We start from the raw sequence: 18801 nt of genomic DNA on the forward strand, positions 1-18801 counted from the left end.
GCTCAGGTCATGATCCCAGGGTCCTGGGATCGAGCCCCACATCGGGCTCTCTGCTCAGCAGGGAGCCTGCTTCCTCCTCTCTCTCTGTCTGCCTCTCTGCCTACTACTTGTGATCTATGTCTGTCAAATAAATAAATAAATCTTTAAAAAAAAAAAAAGAAAATGTGTTTTGGGTGGGATTTTAATCTATTGGTGGAACATTTTTGTAGAACCATGAAGAATATGTAGTATCCTTAAACTTTTTGCTTACCAATCTCTTTAAGTATCACAGTATGTGCCTTGGAGAACTGGGTGAGGGGGTGATCATTTTTCTACCATACTCCATAGTCTTTGTTCAAATCATCTTTTTTTTTTTTTTTAAAGATTTTATTTATTTATTTGACAGAGAGAAATCACAAGCAGGCAGAGAGGCAGGCAGAGAGAGAGGAGGAAGCAGGCTCCCTGCTGAGCAGAGAGCCCGATGCGGGCCTCGATCCCAGGACCCTGAGATCATGACCTGAGCCGAAGGCAGCGGCCTAACCCACTGAGCCACCCAGGCGCCCGGTTCAAATCATCTTGACTAGAGATTCACTGAGCCATTACTGGTAGACTGGGCATAGGTGCCAGTCAAGATATTGTTGTAGGCTTTTCAGAGAGATTTGTGTAAAGGTGAATGTAATAGGGAATAATAGCTCTCGTGTTAGCCCTGGGAGTATGCATGGATGTTAGGAACAAAGTGAGATGTTTAAGATACTGCTCCCATTCTTTGAGGAGACTTTGTGTGTTTTTAGCATTAAGAAGCTCATACTTTCTGTACAGGGTTTGGGATCCTGGTGCAAGGTAGTAATAGGTTCATATTGTTTCTCTTTATATTGACCATTTAAGAGATTCTTAAACATAAATCTCAGCAGAATATTTTTAAAAATATTACTCTAATTTACACTGTGGCTTGCTGAGAGTATCTCGTGCCTTTTTATGTTAAGCTACAGAGCTTGAATGTTTGACTTAATAACTGGTATTAAGTCCAATTTTTGCAGATATGAAAATGGTTGTTAGAAGTGGTATATGAGGGGCGCCTGGGTGGCTCAGTGGATTAAAGCCTCTGCCTTCGGCTCAGGTCATGATCTCAGAGTCCTGGGATTGAGCCCCTCATCGGACTTTCTGTTCAGCAGGGAGCCTGCTTCCTCCTCTCTCTCTGCCTGCCTCTCTGCCTACTTGTGATCTCCGTCTGTCAAATAAATAAATAAAATCTTTAAAAAAGAAGAAGAAGAAGAAGAAGTGGTACATGAATACATATTTAACAAGCCAAATTCAGTCCTGTTCCCTTTTTTTATTATATATTTATAAAATCTTATCTGACAGTGATATTTGATTTTTTTCTCCTTCCAACCCCATGCTTCCATTATCTTCTGGAAATCGAAGAGATGTAGTCATAAATAATCATCTGAAATCAATGAGCACAAAACTCATCAACTAGGTCTTCCTGGATGTATATAAAAGAGTATAAATGAAAATCTGCAGATTAGTGTAAATTTTATCTTGTGTATATTTGAGTATCATTTATCTATCAGAAATGATCCAGCTTTTTGGTTTTGGACTGGAAACAGCCAGTAGTTCTGGCAGCACAGTGGAATAACAGGAACCGAAAATCGGGTTTATCAGTTTTTATGTTAATGTCTGTACTTACTCATACAGACTTTCATTACCTAATATGATGTTGCTTCTTGAGTTGGACATTCATTTTTGTGAGGTTAGATTCTGAAAGCAATCAATTAACACACTGTTATATTAATTAATAGAACTCCATTCTTTGAGTCATGAGTCTAAGCTAAACTACATTTAAAATATAATCTAATGATTACAAACTGAAGTATTACCCTTTCTTATTTTCAGGGTTATTAAACTTTTTCCTTCAAAAAAAAAAAAGGCTTGAGATGGTACATATCTCAGTGTGAATGTAAATCTTATGTATAATAAGACATGTGATGATTATAACTATTACTTCAACTTAAGACTTAAGCATATCTCATTGGCTTCTCTAAATAAAATTGTTCATTAGGGGATTATAAAAGAAATAAAATATGTAAGTAATCTCTTAAACAGTTATTTCCATTTTTGCTGAATATGTTAACTTCATTTTAAGGTCATAAATATATGTTGATAAACCATCCAGGTTTAAAGAAAAGAACATTTTCTGAAATGTTAGAGACCTCAACTTTTTAAATTATACAGACATGTATTTTAGATTACAGATGGACTTCTGTATGATTTTATGAATTCCTACTTAGTAATATAAATAAAAATACTACCTAATAGTTTGGTTTCCTGCCTTAAATTGCTTTCGGTAAGCATTTTTACTGCAGCCCAAAGTGATAGAAGCTTAAGCTTTCAATATTAATCATTTAGTTGACAAAGAAAGTTAACAATGTTGTACACTAAGAGGGGAGTTTTGTTATTGGTAGCAATTTGCATTTCTTCACAGAAAAGAAGGCAAGTGCTGGTAATTGTCACACACAGAGGAAAAAAAAAATTAGAAGTATGTCATAAAGCAGCCTTGTCTTTATTTTGAAATGGACTTGCTCTGATTTTTCTTCTTTAACCAGTTAGATTTTAGAGTGTCCTTTGGGGACACATTAAGTCAAAACGTTTTGTATTTGTTAGTTTTTGTTTTTTAAAGAAGGCTTTAGTTACAATGAATCACTTTTTTTTTCTTTTTATTTCCTGTTGCATACCACCTCTGTGATTACAATGTTATGTGTTGCATTTTAAATCTTTATAAAAAATAAAAAATTAAATCTTTGGAGAGAAAAGCATATCCACTTTTTTAAGTTATTTTTCCTTGTCTTTGAAGTTCAGTCTATAAATGTATTACTAAAAAGAAATTACTTCAATTAGCATTACTTAAATACTTGAAAACTGAAATTAATATCATATATTATAAGATAAATTGGAATTTTAACAAATATTTTTACACTAAAAAATTTCATTTCTCAATCATAATATGAAAGGGATGAAAGATTTGTACCATTTGAATGGGAAAAATATGTAATGGGCAAAGAAAATAACCTTTTGTGTTAGGGACACCCAAAACTTAAATGGTTAGTAGGTTTCTGTCCTGAAATCTGCTTTCCTTTCTTTACTATACTTGATACACTTACTGTACTATTGATATTATAAAACCACAGGGATAAAATCATCATGTCTGTGTTCAGTAGGAATCCTACAGCTTTTCTAGTTATGAAAATTTGCCAAGATATTTACTTAAAATAGTAACTCTTGAATGTAGGCATGTTTTGCTTATATCTTATCCATTAATGGTGTTATGAATGTCATTAATCACTTTAATAGACCACTGGTAAGATGCTTTAAAAATTAATGACTAATATAAACTATGGTCTTTGGGTGGTAGTGATGTTGTCAGTGTAGGCTCATCGGTTGTAACAAATACAGCGTTCTGGGGGAGGGCACTGATCATGGAGGAGGCTATATGGAGGAGGTGGAGAAGAGAGGAGGGGAGATATATGAGAAATCTCCGCACTTTTTTCTTAATTATGCTATGAACATAAAACTTCTTAAAGAAATATTCTCTATTTTAAAGTTAAAAACATTACATATCATATATGAACTAATTAGCAAAGAGTTGGAAAAAACTGACTGATCTGAATTGTAGGTGCTCCTGGTAGTTAAATTTCAAAAGAAACTTTCAAAGATAGGTTGAAACATGTCTACATAAGCTAGCTTCTGTGACCTGGAGAAGATCCCGCAAAAGTGGCAAGAAAGACAGATGAGAGTGCATATCTGCCATCATTGTGCTTGTAGTGGGCTGCTCTTTCCATGTAGGTGATGACACAGTAATATATTCTGTCCAGTAATCTGAAATTGTTCCCTGCATGTACCTGTACTGAGATAACTATAAATGGTTGGAATCTACAAAGAGGAAATGTTTTGAGTCTACTGTATTTAGGAGCTTTTGTACACGTAAATCAGTTCCATGAGATGAAATATTTGAAGTTTAAAATATACCATTGGGGGATACCTGGCTGGCTTAGTCTTTAAGCATCAGAGTCTTGATTTTGGCTGTGGTCCTGAGCTCAGGGTGGGGAATCAAGCCCTGCAATGGGGCTCCGCACCCAGCACAGTCTGATTATCCCTCTGCCCCACCCCTGCTCAGGCTCTCTCTCAAGCAAATAAAAAAATAAATGAAATCTTTAAAATATATACATATATGTATATAAATATACAGTTATTTATAAATTCTTATAATTTTACATATAATCATATATAATATAAATATGTTATAATTATATCTTTAATATATAAATAAATAAAGTCTTTAAATATATATAAATACATATGTACATGTGTATATATACACCATTAGTATAAGGAAGAAGCTATAACATTCTACCATGTGGTTAAGTGATCATTTCTTTATTCAGCTTTGGAAGAAAAGAACTAAACAAATAAGTGTCATTGTATTAACTATATCTTGGACTGAGAAATTGTGACATAAAGCTTAAACATGTGTGTACCAATGCAAACTTTTGGTAGTAGAATCCTGCTTTGTGTATTTCATAGGTGCTATGAATAGTTTCAGCACTAAAAATATTTTAATACCTCTCAAGGTATTGATACAACTTTTGAGGTAAGCATTTTGGTATGCCTCTGAAGGTCTAAGAATTTGTTATTCTGTTTGATAGTATACTTCCCATTTTTATTGTATATTTTTGTATTTAAATTTTAATTTCTATAATTTTTACTACTGTTAACTTAGGTAAAATTTGTCCTGGGATGTTTTGCTTTACTTCTGTTTAATAAGGCCTTAAACCATTGATTAAATGAAGAACTCTATCTCTTTTTTTGAAGGAATACATCTTTTCAAAAAGATTCTATTCTGTAAATAAAAATTGATTGTGACAATCAAGTTGGATTCTAGCTGTAAGAAAAATCAAGATAATTTAACATATTAACAGATTTTAAAAAGAAAAGCCTCATGAACAATTCAATATGTGAAAAAAATCATTTCACAAATTCATGACAAAAAAAGAAATCTTTCAACAAACTCAGAATAAAATATTTTCCTCAATCTGGAAAAGATTGTCTGTAGAAGACGAATTGCTAACATCATCCTTAATAGTGAAACATTGAATAATTTCTTCCTGAGATAAAAACAGGGTAAGAATGCCCGTTTTTTCCTACCTCCACTCAACATTGCCCTAAGTCTTCCAATAAGGCAAGAAAAAGACATAAATTCATAAAAATAATAACAGGAGGGAGGGAGGGGGGAAGGGAGGAAAGAAGGAGACCACCTATTTTCAGATTATTTAATTGTTTACATAAAAAATTATAAGGAATGTAGGAAACAACCAAAATTAATAAAGGAATTTAGCATAGCATAAAGTTAGTTTATAAAAGTCAGCAAAAAATATCTTGTATCTGCATAAAGAAATATCACTTGTAGGTTGGAGAGTTTCTACCTGAATAGCAAAGCAGAACTATCAGAATACACACTTATAGAGGTGCACTTAAAATTTTTTATTGAAGTGTAGTTGACACAATGTTATATTGGTTTCAGGTGTACACATAGTGGTTGGAGAAGACTTTCTGCTATGCCACATTCACCACAAATGTGGCCACTATTGGCTATCCTACAACATTGTGACAATATCATTGACTGCATTTCCTTTGCTGTACCTAGCAGTACATGGCACACTTTTAAGAAAGAAAATGAGAAAAGATAGATCACATATTTTTTTTTCAGCTCTTTTTTTTGGTAAAAGGTATTAGTCCAGTCATGTTCTCTTACCTCTCAGCATTGGAAGAATATCCAAGACTTCCTAGCTCAGTACATCTCAAATTACTTACAGCAAAGAACAAGCTTTTTCTCAATTTGTTTTGAACATATATATTTTTTTAAGATTTTTTTTTCATTTATTTGAGAGAGAGAGAGAGAGAGAATGAGCATTGGGGAGGGGCTTCAGCTTGAGCTGAAGGCAGATGCTTAACTGACCGAGCCACCCAGGCACCCCTGAGCATGTACATTTAAAAATACAATAAAAGTGTCATGATAATGTTAAACTGCTGCAGAGGTTTCTAAATGCATACTCTAGTTTCTGTACTTATCCCACGGCTTGCTGGTAACTATAGTGAACAGATCAGTACCAGTCACTAAAAATCCTGCCACTGCTAACATTCTCGGACTTTTCCCTAATCCCCTTCCTCCAGCTGTTACTTTTAAGTATTAACTTGACTTCTCCCTTTTTTCCCCACCAACTTGCCTTCTCTCTTCTTACTATTTTTACCTTATATTAAATTTATCCAAGTCAACTGAATATAATCTCAGCAGTAAAAGGCATTTAACTCCACTTATCTCCATTATTCTATAAAATACACAGTTGGACTTTTAATAGTCTAAAGCTGAATAAATAGAAATTATTATTATTACTATTATTATTAGACCACTGAAGGTGACCAAAACCCACTGTATGGGCTGGTAATTTCTCTCTGGCCTATTACACCAACCTTTATTATTATTATTATTATTATATCAAATTTTGCATCTCTTTCACATATGAACAATTACACATTATGAACTAGGCTTGAGTTTTGAGAGACAATGAACAGTTAAAGAAAAGTGACAGAGACAAAGTAGGTGGTTCAGACTGCAATTGCTTAATGAGAGACATAATAAGGTGCCACCTTTCAGAAATATAGGCAACAAAATATTTTTTCTTTAGAGTTTTTGAAGGTACATTTTAAAACTCAAACTTTTGATATCTATTCCTAATCCTCACTTATCTACATGATCACAACCAAAAAAGGGAAATAGAATTCTATCCTATGGGACATAAGTTATTCTACATTAAAGATCCCAATAAAATGCACTCCATGATTTTCCTTAGAATTCTAAATAGTATGTTTACACCTATTGTAACCATACATGAATTGCATGGTTCTTCTGTTTTACCGGTTGTGATATTATATTTTGCACTCTGAGCTTGACTTTATTTAAGTGAGGCACATTTCCAGCTGATTTCTCATTAAGAGAAACCATAGCTACCCTTCAGATTTTTCCAAATCACTATTTTCATTTCCTTATCCTGCAAATTGCAGTTCTTTTCTTGAGCTCATGAAAATCTTAGTTCCTCTGAGTGCCTTAGATTTCAAGGTCAGAGGTTCACCCCACTGGCTAAATAGGAAGTGAAAAGATTGTTTCAACCCAAATAGAGTTTTACCTCAGTCCAAACAGAATTTGCTCTTCATGAACAGGAAATTCATGCTTATATTCCTTGGCTTTATTTCCTCCTCAACTTTTTATCTAGAAACAACTTCTTGTGGCCTAATTTATTAAACACTAGGTGGGTTTAGGATTATGTTCTTGGATCGAAAGAAGCATTCAATAAATATTTATTGAATAGAGCTTATTCACAAAATTATCTTAGAAGTTCCAAATTCTCACCTATTTGACGATTCCAACATTTAAGAAATAACTGCTGAAGACTTTAAAAAGAAAATACCAAACCCAAATTCTGTACTAAATTTAAAAATTTAATATTTAATAATACTTCATATCTAAGCGTTGTGCTGGTAAGAGTAACATAGTCTCTCCAAGGAACACATGGGGAAAATAAGATGACCTGATTATCATCAGCTTATCTTTCATCCCTATAGTTTTATAATTATAAATATTCACCATTTAAATTTAGCATACGTTATCCCTCTTTCAATTCTAATCATGAATAAACATATTTCAAGTTTACCATGGAATGTAGGACAGCTTTTAGTATGCTAATCTGAGGCACACACATACACACACATGATTTGACATTGTACTATGTTCCTCCACTTTCAGGTTTGTTACTTTCTTAGTTAGGGATTGTTTGGTTACCATCAACAGAACTCAATGACTTATATTTAAGCAAAAGAAAAAATACGTCTCATGAAACTCAGTGGTGGGAGATACACCCAAGTCTCACAAAAAGAACTGGAACCAGGGAACCAAAGTCAATAAAGGAAGTCATTCTCTCTCTCTCTTTTGGGTCACAGAATGTTCAATTTCTACTGACCCTCTGTATGTACTAAATTTCTTCCTCCACGTGTTCTCTCTCTCTCTTTCTCTGCCATCTCTATCTCCATATCTTCCTCTTACTTTCTCTTTGTTAGTGTACCCATGATTGTCCCAAGCCTAGTTTGAAATAGTCTCTCTACTTAAAAGTCCAGCAGAAATTGTCTAACATCCCTGTGTTCTGATTCCTCCGAAAGAGACCTTTAGTCACCTACTTTGAGTTAGATTTCCATACCTGTTCCAACCAGCTGTGGCCAGTGTAGGTGAATTCACATGTCCTATGACAATAAGGATGTACAGAGAATATCCAGGAAGGTGTGATTATATTGATTTAAAAAGAGCCCTATGGGTAATACAGATAGAAACCTACAAAAATGTGTGTCCTTCCCCTCTCCATGATTACTAATACCCAATCCAGCATATTGCACCTTCCTCACCACATGTCCAAGTGCTGATTCTTGACTTGGTTAGAAGTTAAGTGAAGAATCCTGGGATGGGGGGAAGCTCAGTGACCTTGGGTGAGTATAAGATTATATAGGAAAGTTCCAGTTGTCTGAAATGCTGTAAGGAAGCCCAATATTCTATCTGACCATCCTCCAGGCTCTAGCACCTGGTTTCTCAATGGTGAAGCACAAGCAGAATGTACCTAAAACCTTTCCTTGCTTTTGCCATCTTTCTGTCTCCAGACTTTTCCTTGCCTGGCAAGTAACTCCTTGTAAGGCTAATGCTCCTCTTCACAAGCCAGAAGAGAGAGGGGTTTGGTGGGTAAAAATTAAATGTAGCCTAATCAAAGTTAGAGAGCGGAGGAGCTGACAAAATCTTAGCATATGACCTACTTCACATGTTTGCGGAGACAGCGGATGGCTGTCTGACCTTGGCAAAGTTCTACTTCATTATTTTCCTTATTACTGTTTATTTCCTCAGAGTCTATGTTTCTTCACTGATAAATCATGGTAACAATAATTGTAACTACCTCCACATGCTGCTGCAAAATTTTAGAACAGTCCCTAAAACATGGTTGGCACTTAGTAAATGTTAGCTGCTCTTATCTTTCCTACAGATAAAGAAATATTGAAAAAAATCCGTAACCTTAAATACTTAAATTAATAATCAACAAAGAATAAGAAATAAACAAATTAAACATTAAACCCCAATCGTTAGAAAAAGAAAAAAAAAATTAAGAAATAAAGAGAAAGTAGAAAATCAAAGAATACATAGAAAGATTTGGTGCTAGTAATTATATCTAAGCACGGATTTCTTGAAAATGGAGCTAATAAAATAGATAAATGATTAGATGACTTAAGAAATGGGGCACATAAAAGCACAAAATTAAAAAGACAAATATATACAGAATCACAGATATCAAGAAAATTACAAAAGCATTGAAAAATATTTCTCAATTCTAAGAAAATAAATTTAAAAACCTACATTCATGACTGTGTTCTGGGAAAATAGAAATTACCAAGACTAATTCTAGAAACATAGAAAATCTAAACAGATGAATTACCATTAGAAATAGAGAAAAGCATCCCAGAGCAACCATCCCCCCAAATAAAGCAATATGATTAAATAATTTCACAGTGGCATTTCACCAAATGTTTAAAAATTCAAATCTCAATGTTTTTGAATTGTTCCAGAGCATGGAAAAAAGATACCTTTTAGATTATTTTTATAAAAACTATAATAACAATGATACTAAAAAGCATCATGATCACATAAGTTTATAGACTACACTCACATATGACTATTAAAGCAAAATTCTAAATAAAATATTAACAAATATATTCCATCAAGAATTTAATGATGATTCACTATAAGAAAAATTATAACTCATAATAGTTGGCTGGAAGAGAAAAATCATAATAGCATCCCCATGGATGCTGAAAAAAGACTTGATAAATTCAATGTCCATTCTTGTTAAAAAACAAAAATACAGATTTTAAAATAGGGACAAATGTAACCTTCCTAAACATGATAATACTGGCCAGCATCTTGCTCAATGGGAGACATGGATAAGTATCCAGTCAAGAACAACACAAAGGGGGCGCCTGGGTGGCTGAGATGGTTAAGCCTCTGCCTTTGGCTCAGGTCATGATCTCAGGGTCCTGAGATCGAGCCCCGCATTGGTCTCTCTGCTCAGCAGGGAGCCTGCTTCCTCCTCTCTCTCTGCCTTGATCCCTGTCTGTCAAATAAATAAATAAAATCTTAAAAAAAAAAAAAAAGAACAACACAAAGATCCCCACTATCACCAGTAGTACATGGCAATGCAATACACAAGGAAAAGAATAAAATCAGCATAAAAATTGCAGAGAAGACAGATGAAAAATACTGTTTTTTGTAGGTAATATAATGGTACACTGAGAAAATTCCAGAAACTCCTCTGAGAAAACTATTCCAAATAATAAGACGACTTGGTATAATGATGGAGGGGGAAATTAATACATGGAACTCAGTTTCCTATACATTAGATATAGGAATTTAAGATATAAAATACATTTTTATACATTTTATATGTTTAGATATAGGAATTTTAAATATAAAATAGATTAAAATGCCTCAAATTCAATAACAAAACAACAACAACAACAAATACCTGGGAAAATAACTAGCAAGGAAAATATAAAACCTATATGAAGAAAACTTCATAATGTAAAAACCACAAAAAAAGAAAAAATGGAAAAAATGGAAAGAAGAATTAATAAAAGTCAAATCATGTTCTTGTGTCAAGGATCTACCATCATGTAATAATATGAAGGCTCCCTAAATTAATAATTTAATGTGATCTCAGTAAGAAATAATATCATGATTCCTTTGGAAAGTGAGTGAGATATTTATGATATTCATATAAAAATAAACAAGAATAGGGATGCCTGGATGGCTCAGTTAGTTAAACTCAGGTCATGATCCCAGGGTCCTGGAATTGAGCCCCACACCAGGCTCCTTGTTCAGTGGGGAGTCTGCTTCTCCCTCTGCCTGCTGCTCCCTCTCCTTGTGCTCTCTCGCTCTCTCTCTGACAAATAAATTAAATCCCTAAAAAAATAAAATAAACTAGAATAACCAAATATTGAAATCCATTATTACCCTATCAGATATGTATACATGATAATTTTGCTATAATGGAAATAATGCAGTGAGGGAAACCGGCAATGACAGATGGTAGAAGAGAACTAAAGATTCAGATACAGATCTAAATGTATAGGGAAGTTTAGAATGTGTGAAAAATGCCCTCCTAAATCGGTGGGCTATTCAACAAATGGTATTTGGGCAACTGATTAGCCATCTAGAAAAAAAATATTAACTTGGATTTCTATTTCATATACATTACCAAAATAAATGCCAGACTGATGAGAGATGTAAATGAATAAAATATGGAACCATAGAAACATGAGAAACAAATGGGTGATTTTTTTTTTAAGCTCAGAGTGGGAAAGGTATGCCACAAAGCCCCAGAAGCCATAAAAAAATTTACTCATTTCAAGGGCATAAAAATCAATCATTTTCTGCATCAGGGAAAAAAGACAAAACAGAAAAAAGATAACCAACTTGGAAAACAAGCTTAAAAAACAAATTCATATATGACATTCTAAAAGCTTCAACAAATCAATGGAAAAGGGTCAATATCCAATAGAAAAAAAAAATGGTCAAAATATAAGAAAAAAATGGAATTTCAAATGGCCATTAACTATATGAAAAGATTTTTTTAATTTTTAATTTTTTTATTTTTTATAAACATATAATATATTTTTATCCCCAAGGGTACAGCTCTGTGAATCGTCAGGTTTACACACTTCACAGCACTCACCATAGCACATACCCTCCCCAATGTCCATAACCCCACCCCCCTTCTCCCAACCCCCCTCCCACCAGCAACCCTCAGTTTGTTTTGTGAGATTAAGAGTCACTTATGGTTTGTCTCCCTCCCAATTCCATCTTGTTTCATTGATTCTTCTCCTACGCACTTAAGCCCCCATGTTGCATCACCAATTCCTCATATCAGGGAGGTCATATGATAGTTGTCTTTCTCCGCTTGACTTATTTCGCTAAGCATGATACGCTCTAGTTCCATCCACGTTGTCGCAAATGGCAAGATTTATGAAAAGATTTTTAATTTCATTTCTAATAAGAGAAACTTAAACGATACTGAGATGTGTACATCATATATTTCTGGTAAGTAACAACATACAGTGGTTGCCTCTGGGAAAAGAGAGTGTGTAAATTGGATACTGACATTTTTAAAAGACATAGTTTCCATAGAATAGCTGTTTGTGCTCTTTGTATTTTGTACCATACATGAGTAGCTCCTGTTTAAAAGTGAGGGGGCACCAGGGCAGCTCAGTTGGTTAAGCGACCGACCCTTGATTTTGGTTCCGGTCATGATCTCAAGGTCAAGCTCCATGCCAGGCTCTCAGCTCAGTGGGGAGTCTTCTTGAGATTCTCTCTCCCTCTTTCTCTGGCCATCCCCCATTCACGTACTCTCTCTCTCTAAAATAAATTTTTTACAGTGAAATTAATTTTTGAAAGATAAGAATAAGCAAAGAAAGAAGTCAAATTTTGGAATGGCATTTACAGAATTATATTATAATTACAGAATTATATCTCAAGTGCATATTGAGAATACAAAATGATACCAATATTCGTGAATGTACACATACATGGTAAACATCTCAAAAATGTGTACCAGCTTCAGGATAGTGTTGTGTCCTCACAGAGAAATCCAGAGATGGTCTGAGTACAAAAGTAGAGAAGCCCTCTAGTTAATGCATAATTTTTTTATTCTAAGGCAAATTAGTTTTCTGCAGATTATTTAAAGACAACATAAGCCATTCACTCCTGTGTGTGTGTGTGTGTGTGTGTGTGTGTGTTTTCTAGGAAATAGTATTTATTTTTAAGTTTTTATTTAATTCCAGTTAGTTAACATACAGTATAATATTAATTTCAGTGTACAGTAGAGATCATAGTTTATAGATTCCTCACTTCCATACATCACCCTGTGCTCATCACAAGTGCCCTCCTTAAATCCTGTCACCTACCTCACCCATCCCCTCACACCCTTGCCTTCTGGTAACCATCGGCTTGTTCTCTGTCATTAAAGGTCTGTTTCTTGATTTGTCTCTCTTTCTTTCCCTCTCTTACTTTTTCCCCTTTGCTTCTTTGTTTTGTTTCTTGTGTGTACTTTAAATTCAGTCTTTAGACCACATTGTATCAGCAGATGTCCTATTTCATACTTGGAGCAAGTCACTGAGGCCCTCCCAGAGGTATGTTGAGACCTTTGCTATACAATACTGTTATGCAGACTGGCCACTACATCCCTACAATGGGTGTACAATGGGGAATTGTACACTCCCATGGGAAATTTCCTTTGGTTTTTCCATCCAGGAAGGGCTCTGATTCTTCTGAGGAGCTGCTATATATCATTTCTTCTAATAAGAATCATCAATTATATGTCATTTTTTCCTTTGGCTACCTTGAAACGTCTGGTTAATTTTGAGACCCAACTCAACAATATTGTCTTATGATTAAGATTCTTAGTATTTTTGTCTTTGTCCCAATTTTCTATTTATATTTCATTATTATGAAATATCATTGAATCATTACTCTGATTCATTACTTGAATCATTACTATGAGCCATCTCATATCCAGTACTAATATACCAAAAGGCAAGATGTTAATACATGCAGGTAATACATCAGCTTATCCTCATCTGATCCTCAGAAATGCCCTGTGAGGTAGATGGGATTGCCACTATTTTGTCCATTTTGTGGAAAAAAAACATCCCAGAGAAGCTCAGAAAAAGTATGTCAGAATCCAACTTTTATTGGTTCAGCACCAGGTATAGGCAGATTCCTCAGTTAGATACAATGAAACAATACCATAGATACAATGAACCAATACCATAACACACACACACATTCCCTTATGCACTTATATGTGCAATATGTCGTTTATTTCTGGCAGAAAAAATTTTTAAAAAAATTTAATTGTCATTAAACATGTTTGCTTAAGTCAACTAATTTATGACATTTGTATGTGCCTTTTCACAAATTCTGTCTTCTCAAAGTGAGCTTCTTCCTCCTCTCCTCTCCAGGCAAATGTCTACTTTTGCTTTCCTCACACATTTTATGGGTCACCTGTCAGTCACAACACTCATCCCTCTAGGTTATAGGTGTGCCCTTTATGGGGATGTATTAATGACAGATCAATAAGATCTTCAGTTCCAACATACAGAATTTTTTATATAATATGCTTGATCTTTGTTCGTAATGTTTTTCCTTCCCATAGGGAGCTAGACTCACTTATTATGTATTCCCAAATTTACTATTGAGCTCTACTGTCTATGATGTTGTGAGGATCTGACTATTTGTTAGTATTTGAAAACAAACTACCCTAGTTTTAACATTGAAGAATAATAAAACAGTGCTTACTATAAGTATAATGTATGAACAAGATCTTTGCTTTAGTTGGCACTGTTTTTAATTTCCTCCTTTCTCACTGATATATCACAAACATGTAGAACCACTGAATAAGCTGTCAATAAATATTTGTTGAATTACTAAATGTTGATGTAGAAGAGGGTTAATATTTCTTGATTCAACTGGAAGGATACTATTTCCAAAGATTTTAAGTTTTCCTATTGAGGGGATCCCCTTGTTGATGACAAATTAAAAATCTATTGCTCTTGGGGCACCTGGGTGGCTCAGTGGGTTAAGCCTCTGCCTTCGGCTCAGGTCATGATCCCGGGGTCCAGGGATGGAGCCCTGCATCGGGCTCTCTGCTCAGCCAGGAGCCTGCTTCCTCCTCTCTCTCTGCCTGCCTATCTGCCTACTTGTGACCTCTGTCTGTCAAATAAACAAATAAAATCTTAAAAAAGAAATCTATTGCTCTTTATACATAAAATGAATAATTAGACATGTCTTGATGTTGAATAGTGTAATTGTGATTTACATACTTGGGTGTTCAGAAGTTAAATTCTGCTTCTAAATAACTTAGTAAAATGCTACTTGATTATTTTCGTACGTGTTTGCAGCACACAAGTATTGATTGAGGCTTGATCCGAGTCTAGGAGATGCACATGTATAGTAAGCATCAGCATTACGATGTTAAGACACAGACTCTAGATTGAGATCTGATTCTAATACTGTCTCTGCCATTAACTTCCTGTCTAATGTAGGATAAGTCAACTAAGTTCTGTATACCTCATTTTTGTCATCTAAAAAGTGGTAATAAAAATAGAACTGATGTCTTAGAGCCATTATAAGTATAAATGAATGAGTTCATTTTTCAGACATCTTTCAAGAGTATGTGGGAAGTAGTAGGTACTATATAAGTGCTTGTTAAATACAACTTCAAAAATCAAAATCTCTGCTATGATGTAGCTTTTACTGGATGAAATAGCAGGGGAAGACAACAAATGAATAAGCAAATAAATGTACATCCTTTCAGGTGATCATCAATGTTATATAACAAAAAAAAGCAGAAAACGGAGAGTGATAGAGCAGGACTGGGAACTGCCTTTTAGGATCAGTGGACAGGAATGGCCTCTGTGATAAGATGAGGTGTGAGTAAGCGAAGGAGTAAGCCATGTCGGGGGTAAGGACTGTCAGTCTTAAACAGTGATAAAATCCATTCTTTCAATGACATTATTAGTCATGCTCTCAGTCTTATTTTTGCACAATAGTATCTATCATTACAGGAGAAGTATTCATTATATGCTTTATCCAAAATCTAAATATAATCATTAGTTCAAAAACTCTAAAAATAATCATCCTTTTCTCAGATTCGTATTATCTTAAAAGTTGGGTATAAATGCTGCCAATACTTCTGTTCCATAAATGTCAGAGACGTCACGTTGCCATAATTATATCCTGGCCATCAGGGAATGAACTGCACAGCTTCGTTTTAAGGAGGTTATTTTCTTTTGAGCCTTTGATAAAAAACAACTATACCACTTTTTCCATCATTGTAGATTTTTTGTGTTTCTGAATAAATATTAGAAATAGACCTCTTTGCTATGATGAAACCCAGGAATAGTGTCATGTTCAACAAAAGCTTCCAGGTAGATCTCCCACGCTTGACGTAGATTGCCAACATGGCCATGCAGTCAGAATGCTAGGGCTCCCTAGTGGTTGGGACAGCCATTTCTGGAAGAATGCATTTGCTGCTTAATTTCCTACCAGACGTTATTATAGCCTCCAGCAGAATAGAGCTCACCTTCTCTCCTGTTTTATTTTTCTATTTTGATAATTAATATTTAAGAGTTTTAGTAGTAGTATTATGGAGTGTGGCAGATTAAAAAGAAAAAAAGGGAATATTGAGAAATAGAAAATTCCTTTTTATGTCAGCTAGATGTTTATCCTCTAAACTGGCGCTTCTCACACTGAGGACTACTGACATTGGAGCCTGAAAATCTGTTGTAGGAGCTGTCCTGTACGATGCAGGATGTTTAGCAACACCTGAGCCTTTACTCTAGATGACAGTCAGCATCCCTCCCTTCCTCCCTCCTCCCCACCCATATGACCATCACAAACGTCTCCAGACATTGCCAAATAATGTTTCCCTAGAGAAGGATTGTCCCTGCTCGAGAACAATTTCTCTAATTATAGTTATAGCACTTTCAAATAAATTGTGATTAAATTTGCTTAAATTTAATCAGATGTATATATACATGCTTACATGTATGTATCAGAATTATCTCAGAGAAGGCTTGGCTAGCAGATTTCAATTAGCTAAGCCAGTAGATCTCCAGCTTTTCCTCAGATTATAATTCCCATTTCTCCTCTCTACCACTAGATCCCAAATCCCTGTGTCCCACAGTAAATTACGGAGAGTCCATTACAGCGAGTTAATGGACAGTGAACTCTCACTGTGACTCTTATTTTGATTAATTCTAATATGAACATAAAAGAAATAATGCATAAAGGAAGTACACAAAATATTTTAGCTGGTTTTAATTTCTAACATTAATTTCTACCAGCACCTTATTAAAAATGCTTTTTAAATTACTAAGTTGAACGATTTTCATACCCTGTACTATGAAATCTTGATTTGTTTACAGCAGTAGTGAATTGAGAGCTAAACTGTATGTGAGCTGGGAAGTGGGGAGACAAGGATATGAACAGTCAGCCACGGAATTATACACACAAACATCTCTTTCCAGGAAAAGGTAATAAACAAATGCTACAGAAACATAATGATACACCCATAAATACGGCATATGTTCTCTGTGTTCTGTTCTCTTTCCTTTGAATCATAAAATTTGTGTTGAAGAACCCAGATTGTGTGGCCATAATCACACCCGTTAGACTAAAGAGAGGTATGAGGAAAACCATTTCAGCAGCTCTGAGAGAAAAAAAAAACAAAAATTTAGGGCTCTGTCTCCTGCCCAAAAGTTGGTAGACCTCGTGCAAAACAGAGGCAGCAAATTGGAATTCTGCTTTTATAAAGTTTGTTCTTGAGTTGACCTTTCTTTTCCCATACCTCCCCCACATGTCTGCCCACTCTGTGTCTAAACCTGGTTTGTGATTGGATCCTTCTATTTATTTTAGCTTAAGATTTCCCAGCTTCAATTTCTTGGGTGACCTGCTTCTCCAGTCTTCAACCTCTTTGCTTCTCAGCTCGTAGTCATTCATTTAAAAAGTGTTCTATTATCTCAAACAATGGGGACCCAACAAAAAAAAGGAAAGAGTGGTCTATCTGGGAAGGTGAACATGGAATAATTACCATACAGGGTGATGAATATTGTGAAAAGAATGATGGGGGTGTGCTGGCTTGAACTCTTCCCCCAAAAATGATACACTGAAGTTCTAACCCTGAGTACCTATAAACACCACTGTATGGGGAAACAGTCTTTGCAGATGTAATCAAGTTAAGTTGAGGTCATTAAAATAGGCCCTAATCCAATAGGACTGTTGTTGTCCTTTTGAATTAGAAAACATTATACAGGGGCGCCTGGGTGGCTCAGTGGATTAAGCCGCTGCCTTCAGCTCAGGTCTTGATCTCAGTGTCCTGGGATTGAGCCCCGCATCGGGCTCTCTGCCCAGCAGGGAGCCTGCTTCCCCTTCTCTCTCTGCCTGACTCTCTGCCTACTTATGATGTCTCTCTCTGTCAAATAAATAAATAAAATATTTTAAAAAAAAATAAAAGAAGACATTATACAAAGACAGAGACACAGAAAGAATGCCACACCATTTGATGACAGAGACGAAAAACTGGCTTGTCATAAAAGAGGGGGATTTCTAAGCTCGTGGTTTCTCAACTGTGACAGAAGTTCACTGCATTAACTTCTGGCCCCTTAGAGCCCTCCGCATCACTTAGGTGGGATTTAGGGGACAAGGAAGACAATCCAAACGTGATGCTCCTGCTATGGGCTGTTCTGTGGTTAATAAAATGTTTTCTTTTCACCCAGTATCCATGAAACAGCAATAGGCTAACTTATAGGCTTTCCAAGAGAGTAATGTCAGGACCAAAGAATAAGTGGGAGACAGGACAGTAGAAGAGTTCATCAGGAAGCTGTGTTCAGATTGTAAAAAACTGCAAGCACAAGCTAGAGAGTTGGAAATCTTTTCCCCTGTAAGTTTGGGGCACTCTTAAAGGATACTACCTGCATAAATGTGCAAGGGGTTGGCATGCAGTGGCTACACTGCACAGTGAGTCTGGAGACAGAAAGTCTACGGAGACCATTCCACTGTCTACTTGAGAAATCATGGTGGACAGTGTCAGGACAGTACCCAAGAGGCTAATGAGAGAAGAAATATGCATG

The sequence above is a fragment of the Mustela lutreola genome, chromosome 1, assembly GCF_030435805.1.
Source record: "Mustela lutreola isolate mMusLut2 chromosome 1, mMusLut2.pri, whole genome shotgun sequence".
Lineage (NCBI taxonomy): Eukaryota > Metazoa > Chordata > Mammalia > Carnivora > Mustelidae > Mustela > Mustela lutreola.